Raw genomic sequence first — 9,914 nt, forward strand, 5'->3', positions numbered from 1 at the left:
TCCAACTATAAAAAACTATATCTTAAAACTATCTTTATAAAATGCCAAAAGTATGTGAAACTTGCAAGGAGGGGTTTGTTATCTCGAATGTAAGGGTCGCCTCTGGCTCGCGCTGATTGGCTGTCTTTTCTAAGTGGAGGACCCCTCGGGGGGGGGGGGGGGGGGGGGGGCAGCCGCATAGCTCCTCCTGGGGTTTTTGGATATAAGCCTATGTTTTCTTTAGACCAGTCTCTTCTTTTCTTCAAACTGACCAGATCCGTGAGATTGGAGGAAGAGCAGGAAGTACTTCCTTTGTATTTCTATTGTTACTTTTTATCATTAAAACAAGATTATTGTTTAACTTGCATTCTGGTGTTTCTTAATCCCTTCCTTTTTTACGAATTTACCCAGTTTACCAAACGACACGCGGAGACGAGGTTGGTTTTAAACATCCTCCAAACCTCCAACAAAATGTATTAATATTTTATTGTATAATCGGTACAGGAAATTACATCATTCAGAGCACCACCTATTGGCCAAAGACGCTGCCACCGGCATTGCGATCCATCCTCTGACAAAGTAAGTTGGGTCACTAAAGTCTGATAGATGTTTTGCTTAGATTGAATAATTGGGGCTTTTTTTTAAGCCTTTACTCGCATGGTTCATCATACATACTGAACTGTTCTAAGTCTGAGAAATGCTTTCGCCATAATCAGCAAAGCAACATTAATGTGAAATTATTCTTGCGGGCGGCAAGCTAGCTAGCTCACGTTCAACATAAGCTTAAACTAGTTTAGCTACATTTATATCAGCTCATAAGTGGTGTGTGAAAAATATTTGTCTTAATTACGGCTACATACGTCGGTGTTAAAGTGTGAGTTATACGTTATCTTAATCGCTTTTGTTTTACACATGACAGTACTAACGCTGGCCGACATTTTAATATATGTTTTGGGGGGGAGGGGCATAGTCCATGTGCTTGTTACGCGTATGAAACAGGAAACACGTAAATGAACTCAGTCTGTCTAAAGTAGTTAAACCGTCACAATGTGCATTTAAAAAAGCTAGTTTCACTACATAATTCACTTTTTCTGTTCTCTCCTGCAGCTCCTGTACCCACACCACAAACCCATACACTGATCTACACTAGGCATGGGCGGTATCATTTTTTTCATACCGTCATACCTTGCTGACATCATACCGTGGTATACGGTATATGACGGTATCAGTTCCAATTTAAGGGGTAATTTCTCCCCCCAAAAATTTTTTTAGTCACTATATCAACAGCCAGCCCCACCAAAAATATTTTCCACCAGCCGCTACTGACGGTATGACTTGGGTCGACTTGAGTGAGGTGGCGTTCGGCGGCAAATAGATGTTTCGAACGGTATATTATATGTTCGGTGTAAAATGCAGCCCGAGCCGGTAGACGCTCGCAAAGTGCTGCGACGTGCGCGCAAGTGCAAAACAAGGGCTGCATACATGACACATTGTGCAAATGGCACATTTTGAGATCGGATACAGGACGCGTTTGTAGATGTCCGACGTTGTTTCCATAGTGAGCTAAGTTAACAATATATCATCATACATAAACATTTTCCGGGAGTAAATACTTGACTTATGTAAACTGTGTTCGTTATTCTCCCGTCCAGGAGAGAAGCTTTAAAAGGAGACTAAATGGAGTCTCTGTGAAAGTTCAATTGGGTACTTTAATTAAAAAAGGCGCGGGTTGGTCACAAGCATGATATTGTTCAGTCAGACAAACAGCTGTGATCCGCTCCTCGTTAGGGAAGCCAAGAGTTGGATCTCTCCTCCGGTGCTGTTATATATCCTCTGCTGGCTCCTCCCCGCCTGCCGGCTCGCCTCGTCTCCAATGTCCGTTGTTGCATTTAAACAGAGGATTGGCTCCTTTCACATCCAATATATGCTCAACACGCCTTTTCTCCTCATATTCTCTTTCATCACTTTTCATTTAACACATTCTAAACGCTGTAATCAATACTCTAAAAAATACTTCTCGGCTCGTTTGGTTTCCGGTCATTCCGGATGTTGTCACATGCTACTCTCGTCTGTAAACAATAATGTATTCAAATAAACTGTACCTTCATTTCATATTCAGCATGGTAGTATCTCGACATCTATAGTTGTAGTGTTAAATCAGTAGGCTTCGGTTTGCACCACTCCATATCATTTCGCTACTAAATTCACCTCTTTAGGAAATCGTATATTAGCCACATGCTACATGCGTAGATGAAGGATTTTCAGAATAAAAGCTTAACTGCTTGTGCACAAGAATTTCTGGTTTTTCAGTATAAAAGAGCATTAAAACTGACGGCATGTTTAAACTACATTTCCCCATTAAAACATTGATTTTAATTTCTAACACTTATTGAATAAAGTTTGCTATATTCACTAACTAGTTTGGCAATATTATTCCGTGCATGTGTTAAAAACCTTATTTCCATTTGATTAATTGGATTACTCGCGTGAATGTTTAGCACGTAAATGCTTTCGTTTTTAAAACCGTCCGACCTCGACTACAAAACCATCAACCAGTTGCATAGGATTAAAAAATGTCAACACTCACTCACCCCGTCTTAAACATTCCCAAAGAAGTGCCTCCGTCTCTCGTTGTGCTGGATGAAGTCACTGGCGACGAGTAAACCCAAAATAGTCCCAAACAGGCGCAGAGGCATTTTTCTTTTTTACTAGTTGTCCGAGTTCGGGGCCGGCAAATGCTGCCGCCATCTTGCTCAGCTCAGCTCTGTGCTGAGCTCTGAGAGCGGGAAAGACGGACTGCCCTCCCCTGCCCTCTGCTGGCGTGTGCTGTGCATTACAACCAATGTCGTCCCTGTCAAAACTCCGTGTCAGTGTAATAGAATGAAACGCATCTATGATTTGGCGCACAGTCTGTGACGTCACGGTATTGAAAATCATACCGACGGTATTTCGAAATACCCTGGTATACCGTAATACCGTCATACCGCCCAAGCCTAATCTACACCATCATAAAACCAACGGCACTTTTAAGAGCCAAACTCAACCTATCTCCCTATCTCCCTATCTAGCTCTCTTATATCTATCATCTATTTCTTTATTCACCCTTCTATCTATGCTGTGTACTTCTCTACTTTCCTGTGTTTGTCAGTCTGTCTGTTTGTTTGTAATCCCGTGTTAATCATGCCAGGTGGGGCGGAAGAAGAACCACAACATTGCTTCCATCAAGGATGAAGCCATTGTCTTGCTATGTACACTTTTTTACTGTATGTTAAGGCCCGGACACACCAAGCTGACACCAAAGAACTGACACAGACGGACCCTGACTGTTTCCCAATATATTGGGCCAGCATCAAGTTGAATGTTGTTTTTATATACATTTATTTCTTTATGATGTTTGTATCTTATTAACCAATATAAACTTTGATATCAACTTCAAATATAGATATTATTGCAAAGGTATTATTTAATATTCTCTTTTCTTTCAATTTTAAAACTACTCTTATCTTAACTTTCACAGCAAAGAGACACTATTTTAATTTAACTACACATTTAAATAAACAGAGCACTTCCTTCACTTCCATGTTGTGTTCCATTCTTGCTTATGTACACACTTTTAGACCTTAAAGGTAGGGTATGTAAGTTTGACCAACCGGCTCGAGATCGCTAGAATTTGAAAATACACAACCGGAGAAAATCTGCCACTTCCTTATAGAGCCCCTCCTCCAACACACACGAACGCGCACATGACCAATGAGGGCACGAGATAAGTTTGTGCACAGATGGAAGGCTGACAGGCAGGTAGGCTATCCAGTTACTTTAGCCGGGCCGGCTCAGATGATTGGTCGTGCTTTTTACAGTATTACGGCTTCCACAGATGACATTTTTCTATGGATTTTTTGTCAAAGCACTTCAGATATTCATTGCTATCGGGATGTTAAGAGCATTCCATGGAATATAACAAAAAGTGTATCTCGAGCCGGTTTTTCAAACTTACCTACCCCACCTTTAATAAGACTACATAATTGTATGTTACTACTCTATATTACTCTTACGACTGCAGCCACAACATACGGGAACGTTTTACATCGTAGCACGCAATTTCAATTTCAACAGTGTCAAGCTATGCTTGGATTGTGTTACATTTTTAATTATGCAATAGTCATTGTAAGTGTTAACTGTTAATTGTTGAGTGGTCACACATTTGTATCTTATTGTACTTTAACTTTAAGATTATCAGGGTTTGAACTGGGACTCAGGATACTGATTTATTTGTATTTTGTGTTTGTCTATAAAATATGTTCTGCTTCTACTGTGTAACCCTTCCTGGTAAATACATGATTCTGCAAAAGCTTAACTCAGCATCTAGGTTTATGAATGGCATACAACTAGATGCTGTCATCAGTAATGTTATAGTTGTAGTTATAAAGTTGTTGTTGATGTTTCCTTTCCATTTCTTTAAACAGTAAATATATTATTTTGTCATTACAGCTTGAGAAACTCCATGCCATTTTTTTTTAAACTGCTTCTTGGCAAGGAGACCAGGAAGAAGGACGTCAAATGTGAAATCCTAACCCCTCGCTGCACACTTACCGCCTATGCCCAGGATTACCTTGACAAGATAGACACTTTTTATGAGTACCTTTGTGAAGGTGAGATGCTTGCACTATATCTTCACAGTTCACAGTATTGTGTACACAAAATGTTTGTATCAATGGCGAGCTTAACATTTCCTTATAACCAACACAGTTATATGGAATGAGTTTGGATCAACTCATTTAATAAAGTCAGTTAAGTTAACAACAACTTACAACGACTGTTTTCAATCCATCCAAATCTCGTGGGACAACAACTTGATCCAGTATTTATCCTTTGATACAGCCAGAAAGCAGTCATTCTATATTTTTGTGAGACAACTAACACACATCCTTTCTACCTGTTAACTGTCACTATTTTTAGCTGCAAAGTATTACAAAAGTTGAAAGTAATTGCAAAATATTTAGGGTTATGGACAACGTTTGACTGTTTATTATTTTAGCAAACTACATACAATAAATACATTTTTAAACACTGAGTATGTAGACTAATGAGACATGGCTTACTCTGCAGAGGGGACTTGTGGACATTTAACTGTTATTTATCAGGAAATAGTTAGGCAAGTTTACGTGAATTTGAAAAACCATTTTGGGGTATTGTGCTACCACTTGCGCATTCATTGTATACAAATTGAAAGTTGTAAAGTTGTTAATGTCAAGGTAGTTAGGTTTGATGACTGAAATGTATGTTTAGGCTTGAGCCATCCGTTAAGCAATTTCCTTTTAGCAAACCGTTCCTAAACGGTTTCCTTTATCAACGCCCAAAAGGGAGAAATATTTTGAGGTTAATGGTAAGAGCACAATACATGAAGACGATCCCAGTTGACCACATATTCAGTTTGGCAGTTCTGTATTAAGGTCATGTTTCTCGGGTTGTAAACAAAAGCAGTTATCCAGTGCATCCAGAGGTCCCTTTACATTACATTTATGTTTTATCCAAAGCGACTTGCTACTTATTTGATTGCACTTATGCAAAACACGTTGCGTCAGTCTCATAAATTCTGAACAAAATGTGTGGATGTAAATAATGTAAGGGAACATACATGCACACGTCTATATGTTGTCTACCGACAAATTGACATGTCACATCACATGGAATGTAGACACAAATCGGAAGAATGATATCGCAAAAACAAAACTATAAATGGTTGACTGGATAAATACCACTATTTCTCTGCTATTAACTTTGACTGCACACAGTCCTATGACATGACGAGTATATTTTTGACCCTGTCTGGAAACATACTTTAAGCACGCTGTATTTCTTATTTCTAGATATGTGAGTTAACCTCTTTGTCTTAAGCAAGACCAACATTTGTTTAACTTGCACAGGTTGGACACAGGACTCCACTGGCCAGGAGGTTGCGGAAGATCCTGAGGAAGAGACAGTCACGCTGAACCTCACACCCTGTGACCCATCTGAACCAGAAAACAACTGGCAGGAGGCAGGGACCACAGAGAGCCAGGTGCCAGAGACAAGCACCGTGCAGGTGGAGGTGCTGAAGACCCCCCCCCCCCGTGAAGCAGTGCACCATCATAGAGGTGGGGCAGGAGGAGCAGCCCCAGCGGGATGATGTGAGACAGGCTACCACCACGGAGGGGCCAGGTAATAAAATAGATAGATAGAATCGGAGGGATGAAACCCTCTTTAATGGTCACACATGCAGAGCACACAGCACACACAGTGACATTTGTTCTCTGAGATTTGTTGCTTTTATATTTATAAAAGTCAAGAGTGTTTTCCGATATTTTCCTAAAAAATTATTGTAGGTAACTTGTTGACAAGTCATGCTTCTACAATATCTCAAAACACCTAATTGCACTTCTTGCATTTTTGGGAATAATGATTGTTCCAATAGGTAAATAATAATAACAACAATAGCTTAATCTAAATAACAATTTCACCTACAACTTCATAAATATGAAAGGACAATGGGATACTTGGGTATGTGTATATCCTTAGGTACTCGGATATAAATAAATATTAAACATTTAGAAAAATACAGTCTTTCATTCCTGAACAGACATGTGGTTACTATATGGTTATACCTTTTTCACACAAAAATGCAAAGCAACAGCAGGCTTACTTTACATTTGATAAATCACAAAATAAAACTCCTATGTGATTTGGTTTACACACAGAAAGGGTCTTACATTGTAGCGTTGGGCAGTAGGTCGATTACATCAAAATGATTTGGCTCATGCCCATATATTGTACGAGAGGTTGATATCATTAATATTGTGGTCTACCTAAAGCAATCCCTGACCATAGGGTTAAACTTCGAAGCAACTCATGCAACAACGTCATGCAGCGTATTTAAACTTTATACTCAAGAACTGCATTTAGATACGACACTGTCCCATAATGAACATACGGGGAATAAACTTAGGTTTTTGAATCAGTTAAATTCATTTAACGTTACAGCACAACATGTTAATATTTATCAAACTATTCCTTACACATAAAGTATGGAGTCAATTATATAGGCAAGACAACAAAACACCTAGACTTAATAGATCAACCTCAATTAAATCGCAATAACAAACAAATATCTGTACCTAACACCTATTGCATCATGTGATGCTGCATTTGTGGGATGTATTTTGAAACTTGACTTTAAGCTTAACTTGGTATACTGTATGTATATAGTAATATTTCTTCTTCAACCCACAGCTGTCAGGACAGGGTCCGTGAGGGACACAGAACTTGGTCCTAGACGCAAAAAGAAAAAGTCAGGTATATTAACAGTATTAAGTATTTTGACTGATTATAAACATTTGCATGAGTCGAATTGATTGGTATTCTAATAAATCTATCGACACATGTACTTTAGCAAAGTGCATGTAAACGCAGTGATTGATGCTTCTTCAGTGAGTTAACAATGCTATATTGTGACTAATAACTATAACTGATACATTATCCAAAAATCCAAAGGGCTTTAATTGTCTAATTAGACTAAAATACATACAGTCATAGTTGATAAGGTGGTGATGAGAATGCTAGGCAGTAAAGGAAGTAGCAGTGCAGTATTGTCATCTCAGGCTCAGCAGTGGTATGGTCATTCAAACAAGCATCCCATGTTAGGACTGAGAGCAGCTTGGTTCCATTTCAATGATGTATACAGTAACATTTGACCAGTGATAACAGTGTGGTCACTTTTCATCGTGCAAGCCTGGTTGCTACTTCAGTGTTCATAGTTGTATTTATTTTATTTCTAATATGACTAATACTGTATGTGGAACCTGCTTTGATGTTCACAGATTGCTCCTACCACACTCGCCTAGAAACTTTCCCCATCAGGAGTGTAATAAAAGAAAGAATGAGAAAGGTTAGACGGGAATAAAAGTAATGCATAGGGTGTGCTTTATGATTTACAAACTTCCAACACAATTGTTTGCTAAATAGCTAATATGCGTTTGGTCTTTCCGAAATTAGAGATTTGTTTTCTTCTCTCGATAGGGAAAAGCAGAAATGTTGGTGGAGTGGGAGCCCTGTCCAGTATGGTATATATCTTCCAGTTACTTGGCTTCATGTCATCTGATGTAGTCCCATGTTGGAGAACAAACACATGATATTTAACAAATGCAAAACATCCAAATCTACCACCAGTCCTCTCATATATTTCACTGCTGTTATTCTGAAGCAGCTGAAGTAGTGTCGGAACAAATGATTGTTTAACTTCATTGTTGTTAATGTATGTGTTTTTGTTTGTTTTTATTGTTTGTTAGAACATTTATTTTAATTTCTATGTTCACTTTTTCTAAATGGTAAATTAAACATTTACTTATATAAATTGAGTTATAAGATGTTTGCTTCACACATGGTTTATGCTTTTCGGAAAGACGAAACCAGTAACTGTAACTAACATTATTCCATTCTGTTTTCAGTGGCAAGGAGTGGGCTCATTCCTGGCAGCCGAAGAATTCTCCGGGATAATGCATACAAATAAAATCTGTTATTTGAACACCAGTTTTGTTTTTGCATGTTTGTTCTCTTGTTTATATGCTCCATTTGAGTCATATTTAATATGTTTCTATTAGAAATAAGATGAAAACCTCCACCAAAATGCATTTGACTTTTTAGGAAATTACAGTTGAAATACTATATGATTTCATTGTCAGTGATAGGAACACCATAACCTATTTTAAGCATATTCATGTGTGAAATCTGGTACTTTGCCATCCACTGCCTTATCTAATTTGTTTAACTTCCGAAGTATAACGCTTTGGAGGTAGGCTTGCATATAAAGCGTCTTTGGGTTTCAGAAAAGCGCTCTAACAATAAAATGTATTATTATTATATTATTTAATTATAGGCCTAATTAAAATGCTCCTGATCTGGATCACTGGTTTTGCCACTACATTTGAAAGCTTTTGGGGACAAATGCTTGAGATATTAAAATGGTAGTGATTACTTTGAATTTTTTCTTTTTCACTTATTGAAAACCACAACTCGAGTATCAGGATGGTCTTTATCTGGAAAGTTATCCACATCTCATCACCACGTTGTCACGACGACCCTTTGTCACGTCACAGAGACGGTACCCGAACTCAGATCGCCACCCAAACGATACTGCCGTTGCTAAGGATCGCGTATCTAATGGGAATTGTAGTTTGTAGCACTGCTCTCATATCATTTCAATGGGTTAACTTTCTATTATTCTGTGTTTTTGTATGTTTTGAGCTGAGGTGCCAACTCAACATACAATGTTGATGAAATGAATGAAATTTGGTGATGATTCATGGTTTTTGTGTTAATGTAATAGCAGTTAAAACAGGACCGGTCAAATTTGACCGCGAACACCAAAGTAAGGGGGGGAAACGAATACAATAGGAGGGTTTTAATGTAACCATTGCTTATGACATTGATGATATTGTAAATCAAAAAACATATTCCCTAAAATGTGGAAGCTCTGGATGCCATACAAATGAATAGTTGATATTTTTTTAGGGCCACAACTTTGGCACTAGAGCACCTAGTGTTATCAAACGCATTTCAATGGTGAAACTATCCAAACATATTGCATATGACAACATTTTCCACTACGATGAAAGGCGTGTAAGCCAAAAAAACCTTATTCTGGTTCCATCATGGGTAACCCCACCCATCCTCTCCACCTGCAGCTGGACAGACAGATAAACCCCCCCCCCCCACACCTGGACAGACAGGAGCTCCTTCTCCAACAGACTGCTGCAGCTCCGCTGTCACAGGAACATATACAGCGAAACATTCCTGCCCACTGCAATAACCAAGTTGTTCATCTCCGACCTTGTCAGGTATTGAACATTCAATAAATAAAGAACACAGAATTATTAATTATAAAACACAGAATGTGTGTGATT

General features: G+C 38.5%; 1 long non-coding RNA gene across 1 annotated transcript; it reads left to right on the forward strand.

Annotated features, from left to right (window-relative positions):
- Positions 1 to 730: 730 nt before the first annotated feature.
- LOC307015062 lies at positions 731 to 9,679 on the forward strand. The gene is made up of 5 exons (XR_013801409.1): positions 731 to 6,177; positions 7,246 to 7,308; positions 7,833 to 7,900; positions 8,032 to 8,075; positions 8,460 to 9,679. It is a non-coding gene; the product is annotated as an uncharacterized lncRNA (long non-coding RNA).
- The last annotated feature ends 235 nt before the right edge of the window (positions 9,680 to 9,914 follow it).

Source organism: Notothenia rossii (genome assembly GCF_949606895.1).
Source record: "Notothenia rossii genome assembly, chromosome: 8".
Taxonomy (NCBI): Eukaryota; Metazoa; Chordata; class Actinopteri; order Perciformes; family Nototheniidae; genus Notothenia; species Notothenia rossii.